The sequence below is a fragment of the Triticum aestivum genome, chromosome 5D (genome assembly GCF_018294505.1).
Source record: "Triticum aestivum cultivar Chinese Spring chromosome 5D, IWGSC CS RefSeq v2.1, whole genome shotgun sequence".
NCBI lineage: Eukaryota > Viridiplantae > Streptophyta > Magnoliopsida > Poales > Poaceae > Triticum > Triticum aestivum.
This window is the reverse complement of record NC_057808.1, coordinates 306,175,129-306,189,808: the sequence shown is the minus strand read 5'-3', so window position 1 is coordinate 306,189,808 and position 14,680 is coordinate 306,175,129.

The following is a 14,680-nucleotide window of genomic DNA, read 5'->3' as shown; positions in this document are numbered from 1 at the left end:
CTCAAGTCTCAAAAAATGGGATCACCTTAACTAACCACACATCTAAGGCCGTGTACTTTTTTACGACCTATATCAATATATGTCACCAAGAACCTTCATGCAGAGTAGCTCACAGTAATACATATCGAAATAAATAAACTGATGGTCCCAAGACTTAAAGGATATATTTCCCTCAATACAATAAGAGCAAAACAGTAAAATTCTACTGGTAGTGTAACATGTATGGTGAAAAGTGACATTCATTCTTGAGGTACGAAGTGCAGTTTTGGATTTGGTAGATCAGAAAATTCTAGTATGTGACGAATTTTAACTATGCTTATATCACAAGAGCACTTGGCAGAGGCCTTCATTGTCCGCATCTGGTGCCGCGACCTGGTCCAAGACTGCATGGTCCTCCTTCCAGCGTTGCTCGTGCTCCTCCTACTGAGCTATGGGGAGGCAACAACTGCCTTCAAATGTCACGGTGGAAGAGGAAGTGGTGCCAGCTCTCCTCTCCACGGCGCCCTTCCATCGATGGCGACACCTCCGGCCGGTCATAGCAGTGTTTCCCAGAAGTCCCGATGGTGTGCACCTCTCTGCAAATCAGCCAGACCTTATTTATTAGTAGCATCTAGCATAACAAAGGTTTTGTGCAAAATCCAATGGATCTACAATAAAAGCAAAGAATGTGGGAAGATATAGCTGCCAAATAAATTTAGCTGAACAAAAAGAAAGACCCTCAGGATTCAAATATACTTAAGTTTTTAGTCTCCCTATCAGATTGCACACATGAGCATAAACATTTGGTCCATATATCTAAGTACTGAATTTTATCCATATAAAGTAAGGCATTTTTTTACCACAAATTCAATCTTGATGCCATTACAACAAATAGCCTTATCTAGCTACTTTTGCACAAACTAAGTACGAACACATATATACTCTTAATTTTTCTTGATATTGAATAATCATATAGAGAGACACATGACGTACTTTCTTAGTTGAACATTGATTAATCCCAGATCATCCCAAAAAGTGTAACTCAAGTAGATAAAGAATCTGTGCATACAAAAGGAAAAGCAAGTAGGTCACAAAGTACCACATGAACCAACGGTGACACATGCGCATACGAATAATCGCAGGCAAGCAGATAGTAAGAGAATAAAATTATACATGTGCAACAAGAGTGCCAATCCAAGTTGGTCACCTGATGATAAACGTGCTCGCACATCTTATTCAGTTGCAGGTAGACACAATTTTTCTCTCAAGGTTTTCTGCCTTTTATGTCCTAACTGAAATCCCCGGTACAAAAATATTTAAGGGAACATTATGTTAATTTCATTGCAGTGAGAAGGGACATAACATACACATATATCAAATCTATCTCTTTGTGTTTTAGCACTCACACGCATATGTAACAAACACAACAGAAAATTAACACCAGAAGAAGAATCAATCTACCTTGAAGATACATCATCAATGGTTAATAAGAGCCGACTGGTAAGGAAGACGAAGCAGGTGAGCATCCTCTTGCTGGCCAAGATGGCGGTCAACATAGTCCGAGCCCAACATAACAAATTCTTCTCCTGCAGTTCCAAGATGATGGATGGAGCAGCGATCAGGGAGAGGAGAGAACCTGCAGTAGTGTTGGGGATCGTAGCAGAAATCAAAAAATTTCTACGCATCACCAAGATCCATCTATGGAGTTTACTAGCAACGAGAAGGAAGGAGTTCATCTACATACCCTTGTAGATCGCGAGCGGAAGCGTTCAAGTGAACGGGGTTGATGGAGTCGTACTCGTCGTGATCCAAATCACCGATGACCGAGCGCCGAACGGACGACACCTCCGCGTTCAACACACGTACGGAGCAGCGACGTCTCCTCCTTCTTGATCCAGCAAGGGGGAAGGAGAGGTTGATGGAGATCCAGCAGCACGACGGCGTGGTGGTGGAAGTAGCGGGGATCCCGGCAGGGCTTCGTCAAGCGCAAGCGGGAGGGAAAGGTGTCACGGGAGGGGGAGGGAGGCGCCAGGGGCTGTGGTGCGGCTGCCCTCCCTCCCCCCACTATTTATAGGGGTCCTGGGGGGCGCCGGCCCCCTGGAGACCCCATCTGAGGGGGGCGGCGGCCAAGGGGGTGGCTTGCCCCCCAAGCCAAGTGGGGCGCCCCCCCACCCCCAGGGTTTCCAACCCTAGGCGCAGGGGAGGCCCAAGGGGGGCGCACCAGCCCACCAGTGGCTGGTTCCCCTCCCCACTCAGCCCATGGGGCCCTCCGGGACAGGTGGCCCCACCCGGTGGACCCCCGGGACCCTTCCGGTGGTCCCGGTACAATACCGATAACCCCCGAAACTTTCCCGGTGGCCGAAACTGGACTTCCTATATATAATTCTTCACCTCCGGACCATTCCGGAACTCCTCGTGACGTCCGGGATCTCATCCGGGACTCCGAACAACTTTCGGGTTTCCGCATACTAATATCTCTACAACCCTAGCGTCACCGAACCTTAAGTGTGTAGACCCTACGGGTTCGGGAGACATGCAGACATGACCGAGACGACTCTCCGGTCAATAACCAACAGCGGGATCTGGATACCCATGTTGGCTCCCACATGTTCCACGATGATCTCATCGGATGAACCACGATGTCGAGGATTCAATCAATCCCGTATACAATTCCCTTTGTCAATCGGTACGTTACTTGCCCGAGATTCGATCGTCGGTATCCCAATACCTTGTTCAATCTCGTTACCGGCAAGTCACTTTACTCGTACCGTAATGCATGATCCCGTGGCTAACTCCTTAGTCACATTGAGCTCATTATGATGATGCATTACCGAGTGGGCCCAGAGATACCTCTCCGTCATACGGAGTGACAAATCCCAGTCTCGATCCGTGTCAACCCAACAGACACTTTCAGAGATACCTGTAGTGTACCTTTATAGTCACCCAGTTACGTTGTGACGTTTGGCACACCCAAAGCACTCCTACGGCATCCGGGAGTTACACGATCTCATGGTCTAAGGAAATGATACTTGACATTGGAAAAGCTCTAGCAAACGAACTACACGATCTTTGTGCTATGCTTAGGATTGGGTCTTGTCCATCACATCATTCTCCTAATGATGTGATCCCGTTATCAATGACATCCAATGTCCATAGTCAGGAAACCATGACTATCTGTTGATCAACGAGCTAGTCAACTAGAGGCTTACTAGGGACATGTTGTGGTCTATGTATTCACACATGTATTACGATTTCCGGATAACACAATTATAGCATGAACAATAGACAATTTATCATGAATAAGGAAATATAATAATAACCATTTTATTATTGCCTCTAGGGCATATTTCCAATAGTCTCCCACTTGCACTAGAGTCAATAATCTAGTTACATTGTGATGAATCGAACACCCATAGAGTTCTGGTGTTGATCATGTTTTGCTCTAGGGAGAGGTTTAGTCAACGGATCTGCTACATTCAGGTCCGTATGTACTTTACAAATATCTATGTCTCCATTTTGAACACTTTCACGAATGGAGTTGAAGCGACGCTTGATATGCCTGGTCTTCCTTTGAAACCTGGGCTCCTTGGCAAGGGCAATAGCTCCAGTGTTGTCACAGAAGAGAGTCATCGGGCCCGACGCATTGGGAATCACCCCTAGGTCGGTAATGAACTCCTTCATCCAGATTGCTTCCTGTGCTGCCTCTGAGGCCGCCATGTACTCCGCTTCACATGTAGATCCCGCCACGACGCTTTGCTTGCAACTGCACCAGCTTACTGCCCCTCCATTCAAAATATACACGTATCCGGTTTGTGACTTAGAGTCATCCAGATCTGTGTCGAAGCTAGCGTCGACGTAACCCTTTACGACGAGCTCTTCGTCACCTCCATATACGAGAAACATATCCTTAGTCCTTTTCAGGTACTTCAGGATATTCTTGACCGCTGTCCAGTGTTCCATGCCGGGATTACTTTGGTACCTTCCTACCAAACTTACGGCAAGGTTTACATCAGGTCTGGTACACAGCATGGCATACATAATAGACCCTATGGCCGAGGCATAGGGGATGACACTCATCTTTTCTCTATCTTCTGCCGTGGTCGGGCATTGAGCCGTGCTCAATTGCACACCTTGCAATACAGGCAAGAACCCCTTCTTGGACTGATCCATATTGAACTTCTTCAATATCTTGTCAAGGTACGTACTCTGTGAAAGACCAATGAGGCGTCTTGATCTATCTCTATAGATCTTGATGCCTAATATATAAGCAGCTTCTCCAAGGTCCTTCATTGAAAAACACTTATTCAAGTAGGCCTTTATACTTTCCAAGAATTCTATATCATTTCCCATCAATAGTATGTCATCCACATATAATATGAGAAATGCTACAGAGCTCCCACTCACTTTCTTGTAAACACAGGCTTCTCCATAAGTCTGTGTAAACCCAAACGCTTTGATCATCTCATCAAATCGAATGTTCCAACTCCGAGATGCTTGCACCAGCCCATAGATGGAGCGCTGGAGCTTGCATACCTTGTTAGCATTCTTAGGATCGACAAAACCTTCCGGCTGCATCATATACAATTCTTCCTTAAGAAAGCCGTTAAGGAATGCCGTTTTGACGTCCATTTGCCATATCTCATAATCATAGAATGCGGCAATTGCTAACATGATTCGGACGGACTTCAGCTTCGCTACGGGTGAGAAAGTCTCATCGTAGTCAACCCCTTGAACTTGTCGATAACCCTTAGCGACAAGTCGAGCCTTATAGATGGTTACATTACCATCCGCGTCCGTCTTCTTCTTAAAGATCCATTTATTTTCTATGGCTCGCCGATCATCGGGCAAGTCAGTCAAAGTCCATACTTCGTTTTCATACATGGATCCTATCTCGGATTTCATGGCTTCTAGCCATTTGTCGGAATCTGGGCCCGCCATTGCTTCTTCATAGTTCGAAGGTTCACCGTTGTCTAACAACATGATTTCCAGGACAGGGTTGCCGTACCACTCTGGTGCGGAACGTGTCCTTGTGGACCTACGAAGTTCAGCAGTAACTTGATCTGAAGCTTCATGATCATCATCATTAGCTTCCTCCCCAGTCGGTGCAGGCACCACAGGCACATCTTCCCGCGCTGCGCTACTTTCCGGTTCGGAAGGGGTGACTATCACCTCATCAAGTTCCACTTTCCTCCCACTTACTTCCTTCGAGAGAAACTCTTTCTCCAGAAAGGACCCGTTCTTGGCAACAAAGATTTGCCTTCGGATCTGAGGTAGAAGGTATACCCAATGGTTTCCTTGGGGTATCCTATGAAGACGCATTTCTCCGACTTGGGTTCGAGCTTTTCAGGTTGAAGTTTCTTGACATAAGCATCGCATCCCCAAACTTTTAGAAACGACAGCTTAGGTTTCTTCCCAAACCATAATTCATACGGTGTCATCTCAACGGATTTCGACGGAGCCCTATTTAAAGTGAATGCGGTAGTCTCTAAAGCATAGCCCCAAAATGAGAGCGGTAGATCGGTAAGAGACATCATAGATCGCACCATATCCAATAGAGTGAGATTACGACGTTCGGACACACCATTTCGTTGTGGTGTTCCAGGCGGCATGAGTTGTGAAACGATTCCACATTTCCTTAAGTGCGTACCAAATTCGTGACTTAAATATTCTCCTCCACGATCTGATCGTAAGAACTTTATTTTCCTGTCACGTTGATTCTCAACCTCACTCTGAAATTCCTTGAACTTTTCAAAGGTCTCAGACTTGTGTTTCATTAGGTAGACATACCCATATCTACTTAAGTCATCAGTGAGAGTGAGAACATAACGATAGCCACCGCGAGCCTCAACACTCATTGGACCGCACACATCAGTATGTATGATTTCCAATAAGTTGGTTGCTCGCTCCATTGTTCCGGAGAACGGAGTCTTGGTCATCTTACCCATGAGGCATGGTTCGCACGTGTCAAATGATTCGTAATCAAGAGACTCCAAAATTCCATCTGCATGGAGCTTCTTCATGCGTTTGACACCAATGTGACCAAGGCGGCAGTGCCACAAGTATGTGGGACTATCGTTATCAACTTTACATCTTTTGGTATTCACACTATGAATATGTGTAACATCACGTTCGAGATTCATTAAGAATAAACCATTGACCAGCGGGGCATGACCATAAAACATATCTCTCATATAAATAGAACAACCATTATTCTCGGATTTAAATGAGTAGCCATCTCGAATTAAACGAGATCCTGATACAATGTTCATGCTCAAAGCTGGCACTAAATAACAATTATTGAGGTTTAAAACTAATCCCGTAGGTAAATGTAGAGGTAGCGTGCCGACGGCGATCACATCGACCTTGGAACCATTCCCGACGCGCATCGTCACCTCGTCCTTCGCCAGTCTCCGCTTATTCCGCAGCTCCTGTTTTGAGTTACAAATATGAGCAACCGCACCGGTATCAAATACCCAGGAGCTACTACGAGTACTGGTAAGGTACACATCAATTACATGTATATCACATATACCTTTGGTGTTGCCGGCCTTCTTGTCCGCTAAGTATTTGGGGCAGTTCCGCTTCCAGTGACCACTTCCCTTGCAATAAAAGCACTCAGTCTCAGGCTTGGGTCCATTCTTTGGCTTCTTCCCGGCAACTGGCTTACCGGGCGCGGCAACTCCCTTGCCGTCCTTCTTGAAGTTCTTCTTACCCTTGCCTTTCTTGAACTTAGTGGTTTTATTCACCATCAACACTTGATGTTCCTTTTTGATCTCCACCTCCGCTGATTTCAGCATTGAATATACCTCAGGAATGGTCTTTTCCATCCCCTGCATATTGAAGTTCATCACAAAGCTCTTGTAGCTTGGTGGAAGCGACTGAAGGATTCTGTCAATGACCGCGTCATCCGGGAGATTAACTCCCAGCTGAGACAAGCGGTTGTGTAACCCAGACATTTTGAGTATGTGCTCACTGACAGAACTATTTTCCTCCATTTTACAACTGAAGAACTTGTCGGAGACTTCATATCTCTCGACTCGGGCATGAGCTTGGAAAACCATTTTCAGCTCTTCGAACATCTCATATGCTCCGTGTTTCTCAAAACGCTTTTGGAGCCCCGGTTCTAAGCTGTAAAGCATGCCGCACTGAACGAGGGAGTAATCATCAGCACGTGATTGCCAAGCGTTCATAACGTCTTGGTTCTCTGGGATGGGTGCTTCACCTAGCGGTGCTTCTAGGACATAATCTTTCTTGGCAGCTATGAGGATGATCCTCAGGTTCCGGACCCAGTCCGTATAGTTGCTGCCATCATCTTTCAGCTTGGTTTTCTCTAGGAACGCGTTGAAGTTGAGGGCAACGTGGGCCATTTGATCTACAAGACATATTGTAAAGATTTTAGACTAAGTTCATGATAATTAAGTTCATCTAATCAAATTATTCAATGAACTCCCACTCAGATAGACATCCCTCTAGTCATCTAAGTGAAACATGATCCGAGTCAACTAGGCCGTGTCCGATCATCACGTGAGACGGACTAGTCAATATCGGTGAACATCTTCATGTTGATCGTATCTTCTATACGACTCATGCTCGACCTTTCGGTCTTCCGTGTTCCGAGGCCATGTCTGTACATGCTAGGCTCGTCAAGTCAACCTAAGTGTATTGCGTGTGTTCCGAGGCCATGTCTGTACATGCTAGGCTCGTCAACACCCGTTGTATGCGAACGTTAGAATCTATCACACCCGATCATCACGTGGTGCTTCGAAACAACGAACCTTCGCAACGGTGCACAGTTAGGGGGAACACTTTCTTGAAATTATTATAAGGGATCATCTTACTTACTACCGTCGTTCTAAGCAAATAAGATGTAAAACATGATAAACATCACATGCAATCAAATAGTGACATGATATGGCCAATATCATTTTGCTCCTTTGATCTCCATCTTCGGGGCTCCATGATCATCTTCGTCACCGGCATGACACCATGATCTCCATCATCATGATCTCCATCATCGTGTCTTCATGAAGTTGTCACGCCAACGATTACTTCTACTTCTATGGCTAACGTGTTTAGCAATAAAGTAAAGTAATTTACATGGCGTTATTCAATGACACGCAGGTCATACAAAAAATAAAGACAACTCCTATGGCTCCTACTGGTTGTCATACTCATCGACATGCAAGTCGTGATTCCTATTACAAGAACATGATCAATCTCATACATCACATATATCTCATTCATCACATCCTTTTGGCCATATCACATCACAAGGCACATGCTGCAAAAACAAGTTAGACGTCCTCTAATTGTTGTTGCATGTTTTACGTGGCTTCTATAGGTTTTTAGCAAGAACGTTTCTTACCTACGTAAAACCGCAACGTGATATGCCAATTTCTATTTACCCTTCATAAGGACCCTTTTCATCGAATCCGTTCCGACTAAACTGGGAGAGACAGACACCCGCTAGCCACCTTATGCAACTAGTGCATGTCAGTCGGCGGAACCTGTCTCAGTAAGCGTATGTGTAAGGTCGGTCCGGGCCGCTTCATCCCACAATACTGCCGAAACAAGATACGACTAGTAGTGGCAAGAAAAATTGACAACATCTACGCCCACAACTGCTTTGTGTTCTACTCGTGCATAGAAAATACGCATAGGCCTGGCTCATGATGCCACTGTTGGGGATCGTAGCAGAAATCAAAAAATTTCTACGGATCACCAAGATCCATCTATGGAGTTTACTAGCAACGAGAAGGAAGGAGTGCATCTACATACCCTTGTAGATCGCGAGCGGAAGCGTTCAAGTGAACGGGGTTGATGGAGTCGTACTCGTCGTGACCCAAATCACCGATGACCAAGCGCTGAACGGATGGCACCTCCGCGTTCAACACACGTACGGAGCAGCGACGTCTCCTCCTTCTTGATCCAGCAAGGGGGAAGGAGAGGTTGATGGAGATCCAGCAGCACGACGGCGTGGTGGTGGAAGTAGCGGGGATCCCAGCAGGGCTTCGCAAGCGCAAGCGGGAGGGAAAGGTGTCACGGGAGGGGGAGGGAGGCGCCAAGGGCTGTGGTGCGGCTGCCCTCCCTCCCCCCACTATTTATAGGGGTCCTGGTGGGGCGCCGGCCCCCTGGAGATCCCATCTGAGGGGGGCGGCGGCCAACGGGGTGGCTTGCCCCCAAGCCAAGTGGGGCGCCCCCCACCCCAGGGTTTCCAACCCTAGGCGCAGGGGAGGCCCAAGGGGGGCGCACCAGCCCACCAGTGGCTGGTTCCCCTCCCCACTTCAGCCCATGGGGCCCTCCGGGACAGGTGGCCCCACCCGGTGGACCCCCGGGACCCTTCCGGTGGTCCCGGTACAATACCGATAACCCCCGAAACTTTCCCGGTGGCCGAAACTGGACTTCCTATATATAATTCTTCACCTCCGGACCATTCCGGAACTCCTCGTGACATCCGGGATCTCATCCGGGACTCCGAACAACTTTCGGGTTTCCGCATACTAATATCTCTACAACCCTAGCGTCACCGAACCTTAAGTGTGTAGACCCTACGGGTTCGGGAGACATGCAGACATGACCGAGACGACTCTCCGGTCAATAACCAACAGCGGGATCTGGATACCCATGTTGGCTCCCACATGTTCCACGATGATCTCATCGGATGAACCACGATGTCGAGGATTCAATCAATCCCGTATACAATTCCCTTTGTCAATCGGTACGTTACTTGCCCGAGATTCGATCGTCGGTATCCCAATACCTTGTTCAATCTCGTTACCGGCAAGTCACTTTACTCGTACCGTAATGCATGATCCCGTGGCTAACTCCTTAGTCACATTGAGCTCATTATGATGATGCATTACCGAGTGGGCCCAGAGATACCTCTCCGTCATACGGAGTGACAAATCCCAGTCTCGATCCGTGTCAACCCAACAGACGCTTTCAGAGATACCTGTAGTGTACCTTTATAGTCACCCAGTTACGTTGTGACGTTTGGCACACCCAAAGCACTCCTACGGCATCCGGGAGTTACACGATCTCATGGTCTAAGGAAATGATACTTGACATTGGAAAAGCTCTAGCAAACGAACTACACGATCTTTGTGCTATGTTTAGGATTGGGTCTTGTCCATCACATCATTCTCCTAATGATGTGATCCCGTTATCAATGACATCCAATGTCCATAGTCAGGAAACCATGACTATCTGTTGATCAACGAGCTAGTCAACTAGAGGCTTACTAGGGACATGTTGTGGTCTATGTATTCACACATGTATTACGATTTCCGGATAACACAATTATAGCATGAACAATAGACAATTATCATGAACAAGGAAATATAATAATAACCATTCTATCATTGCCTCTAGGGCATATTTCCAACAAGTATACCATGGAGGAGAAGGGGGAGTGATGGGGGAGCACCTGCAGAGGACGTAGGAGGAGTGACGGGGGAGTGGGGCTGGACCTGGACGGTGGGGCAGCGGAGGCGTCGACCGGCAAGGCGCGCCGCGGCGGCGGGCTGGCGGTGGTGTAGGCAGGCCGCGGCCCCGTCCAGATCGAGGGGGGCGAGGCCTCCCTCCCTCGCCCGCGGCTCCGTCCCGGTCGGCTGCGCGTCGTGGCCCCGGAAGACGGCACGGGCGTGCGGTGCAGCGGCGGCCGGCTGGGCGACGGAGATGATGGCGGCGTGTGGCTGGACCTGGACGGCGGCGGAGCAGGGAGGCGCGGGCGGCTCTAGGGTTTGGAGGGAGGGAGAGAGGCGAGGCGGGAGGAAGAGGAGAGGGTGCGGCGTGAGTGGGGGAGGAGCGACGACCCCGCGCTCGCCCTGTCGAATTGGATATTTTTCCAGCCATGTGAAATGACGGAAATGCCCTCGGCGGGTCACAGAAATAACAGGCGGTGGCACACTGAAATATGGACTATTCATTGTATTTTTCCAGCCATGTGAAATGACGGAAATGCCCTCGGCGGGTCACAGAAATAACAGGCGGTGGCACACTGAAATATGGACTATTCATTGTAGCAGTGTCGAGTTTTGATCCGCCGGCAGGGATCATTCGGGAGCGAGATCGGACGGCCGAAAACGCATCCAAAAACGATCCGACGGCCGACATTCGCTAAGCTCTAAGAACGCTCATGTTCCCCCTAGATACTTATATCAGGATACATTCTAAGGAATGAACTGTCATATCATCTTGAAATCAACCATTAAACGTGCATCGTTGAAAATCTACAAAATTAATCTAAGAAAATGCAAGCACCGGAACTTGAACCCTAATGGGCTGATGTCACTTTTCATCTAACCATCGAACCATAAATTAGTTTGCGGGTCTCTCACACACTACACACTACTGTAAGGTACAAGCGGTGCAGATTCTCATCCGAAGTCAGTCGTTGCACGGTTAACACCAACATGCAGCTCACTTCCGCGCGCGCACACACGCACACAAAACATGCAACTCAATTTGGGTCATGGGGCCGGCTGGAGTGGATGGCTTAACTAATACAGTACTTATTTTAATATTGTGCCTAGTCAAAGTGGTCAACAATTTGTGCTGCCTTAGAACTAGGCACAACATCAACGGGGTTGTAATAGATCCAGAGAGAACATCACAAAAATCTGCGAATAGGAAAAAGCTCAATGGTGATGACGGCCTGGCGATTGATAATTGTATGGTATAATTGTATCATCGGGAGCAAAGAAAACCACAGTCTGAAATTGCTGTGGGATACTCTGAACCACGACAGTTCGTGAGCTCTTGGATCTTCAAAACCAGATTAAGGTGGAGATTGTTTTTAGTCACATTTTAAATAAAAAATAACCAAATGAGTTGCGTTATAAGTTAGATTTTGATTTTATGTATATGGTAGAGAGTGATGACATTTAGCGGACTTGTGCTATTTTATGAAGAAGAAAATAAACTGAAGTTAAATTATTGTGGTCTTTATTTCAATGATGTACTGCTTATGAAGAGAGATGAAGTGGATTGGAGGCTAACTGGTTTCTATGGTCACCGGCCTGGAATGAAAAACAGTTATCATGGATTGATGTTCATGATCTTTTTAGCAAAGGAGAATAGCCGTGGGTTGTTATTGGCGACTTCAATGATACTATGTTTGCACGTGAGAAATAAGGGGGCATTGTGAGGGTGTCTCGGCTAAGGAGGGCTCTCACCATGATGGTTCCTGGCCTGGCGGGCCGGACTAAGGACCCCTTGTCGGTTCCGCCCTAGTACATTACATTTAAGGTTTGAGAAGACTTGTTGGACACAACAAGAAGCTGGGATCGTGGAGGAGTCTACCTCCTCGTACGAAACCGACTAGGATACATGTACCCTAGAACACCCCCTTGTATACTATATAAACCGAGGTGCCAGACTCATAGATAGACAACTTACAATCTCTTGGTATTTTGTACTCTCGACACACTTCAATGAAATAAAACACAAGCAAGACGTAGGGTATTATCTCCTCTCGAGAGCCCTAGCCTGGGTAAAATTTCTTGTATTTGTTACCATCCCACCAAGTAGCCTAGCTAGAATACCCTACAGAGGGGTCTGTCGGATTTAGCTCCGACAGTGATGACCCATACTATGGACTTGAAGATATTGGCTTCCTAGATGATCCATTCACATGTCATCGGCGAGTCATTACGGAGAAACTAGACCATGTTGCATGCAATACATCATGGTAAATGAAGTTTCCTATGGCAAGATTGACAAATTAGTCACATGTCCATTCTGATCACAATCGCTTGTTTTGGACACTAAGCACTATGGTTTTGCAATGCTCATGCAGTTGAGTGGAGGAGGCAAAATATTTGGGGCCAAGTGTCTACAGGAGGAGACAATGACAGACATTGTGTCCCATTACCTGGGAGCGTGCAAAATTAGCTGGTACTGACCCCTCCCTGGTGGCTAGAACCAAAGCAATGCATGCATATCTTCATAATTGGGATGGAGAGGTTTGGCACGATACTAAGAGGAGAATAAAAGAATAGAAGCTAGAGAAAAATTCACGGTGGTCCTTTGAATGTGGAAACACTGATGTGTCAAAAGGAGTTGCATGTGCTTATTGAAAACCTTTTGGACCAGAAAGAAATATACGGAATGAAGTGCATGCATATCTTCACTCAATATTTGGAGGTTTGGAGATGGACAAAAAAATCACATTTGGGATGATGCATGGATCTTGAACTGTTCTAGCAGGAAGGTAATTACTGTCCATAGGGCAATTTACTGAAAAATGTGAGTGATTTAATTGACCCTTCAATGGGTCTCTAGGGTGAAGAATTGGTTAGCCATACACTATGGTTGGTTGATGCTCAATGGGTGTCATCTATTCCACTATATTATTGAATGGAAACTAACAAGGAGTGGAATGTTTTTAGTACGATTTGCGTATCATGCAGAATGGGACTTCCAATTTGGTCGGAGAATAATAAGACTTGCTGGCAGAGGTGAAATATTTGTTAATAGTATTTGGAGCAAAATATGGAAGTTTATGTGTCCAGCAAAGGTGAAAGTATTTATATGGCACACACTTCATGGCACCCTCCCATGCCAAGCCATTCTTGCAAACATACATCTCAAAGTATCACCTGAGTGCCCAACTCATGATCAAGGACCTGAGGATGTACACCATATCTTGTTTCAATGCATAAATACAAAGAAGGTCTTGAACCTTCAAGGGCTAGAAACCTTGGTTGAAAGAGATTGAGGTAGTGACCTTGCAGGCAAGCCGACACTGAAATTTTGATGTCATGCAAGCATGCAAGCATACAAAGTTTAGTTGTAGCATTTTTCAAAGTAATAATATTAATCCCACAAGAAACATAGTAAATGGTCCTTGCCTCTTGTAGATGTTTATTGCAATGTGCCTGTAACTTAAATATGCTCCAAAGTAAAAGCGTTGCGGAAGTGAAAATGTTGCAAAAGGTGTCGTCGCTTGAATGTAATGGTGCAAAGTAAGCATAAAGAAGAAGCGAGTAATGGAAAATGATGAAATCAACAATTAAGCTAACGCATTCTCAAGGAATCTTGATTGCCAGCTAGTATGCATGTTACTTAATTACGATAACGTACAATTCAAGGCTCGGATAAATAATCCACTTTATATGTGTTTATAAGTGGGCGGAACCAAGTTCAGACGCGTGCATACTTGTGTAGCTTCATATGAAGCACGCCACTACTGTTACTCCGTGATGCGGCTGATGTCAACAGTAATTAAGGGTCTCCCATGGAAAAGGCTAAAAGGTGGTTTCTGTTATTCCTCTATCAAAGTTTCGTAAGGAGGGAGATACCTTCTATCACCGCATTACCTCCGCTCACCACATCACTAAGGCGATTACATCCTTCTCGCCCACATAGACAAATGTTATGTGGTGCACTTCACACAACATCGGGAAAGATAGTTAACATAAACATATAAAGAGGATATTGTTATGCGAATTTAACTCATACACATACTAGGGTTCTTACATACGATTGTGAACTAGGGGGATTTACTCACACATGGAGACAGCAAGCATCATCAAGGCGTTCATGGCAATAATAAGTGAATGGTTAGAGTTATACACGTATAAATCCACACCTGGGCTCGGTAATAGAAAGAGATGAATGGTAATGATAAGTATGTGGATGATGATGATGAAGAAGAAGATTGATGTTGAAGTCTCCTTGATCGAGGTGATGGCGTGGC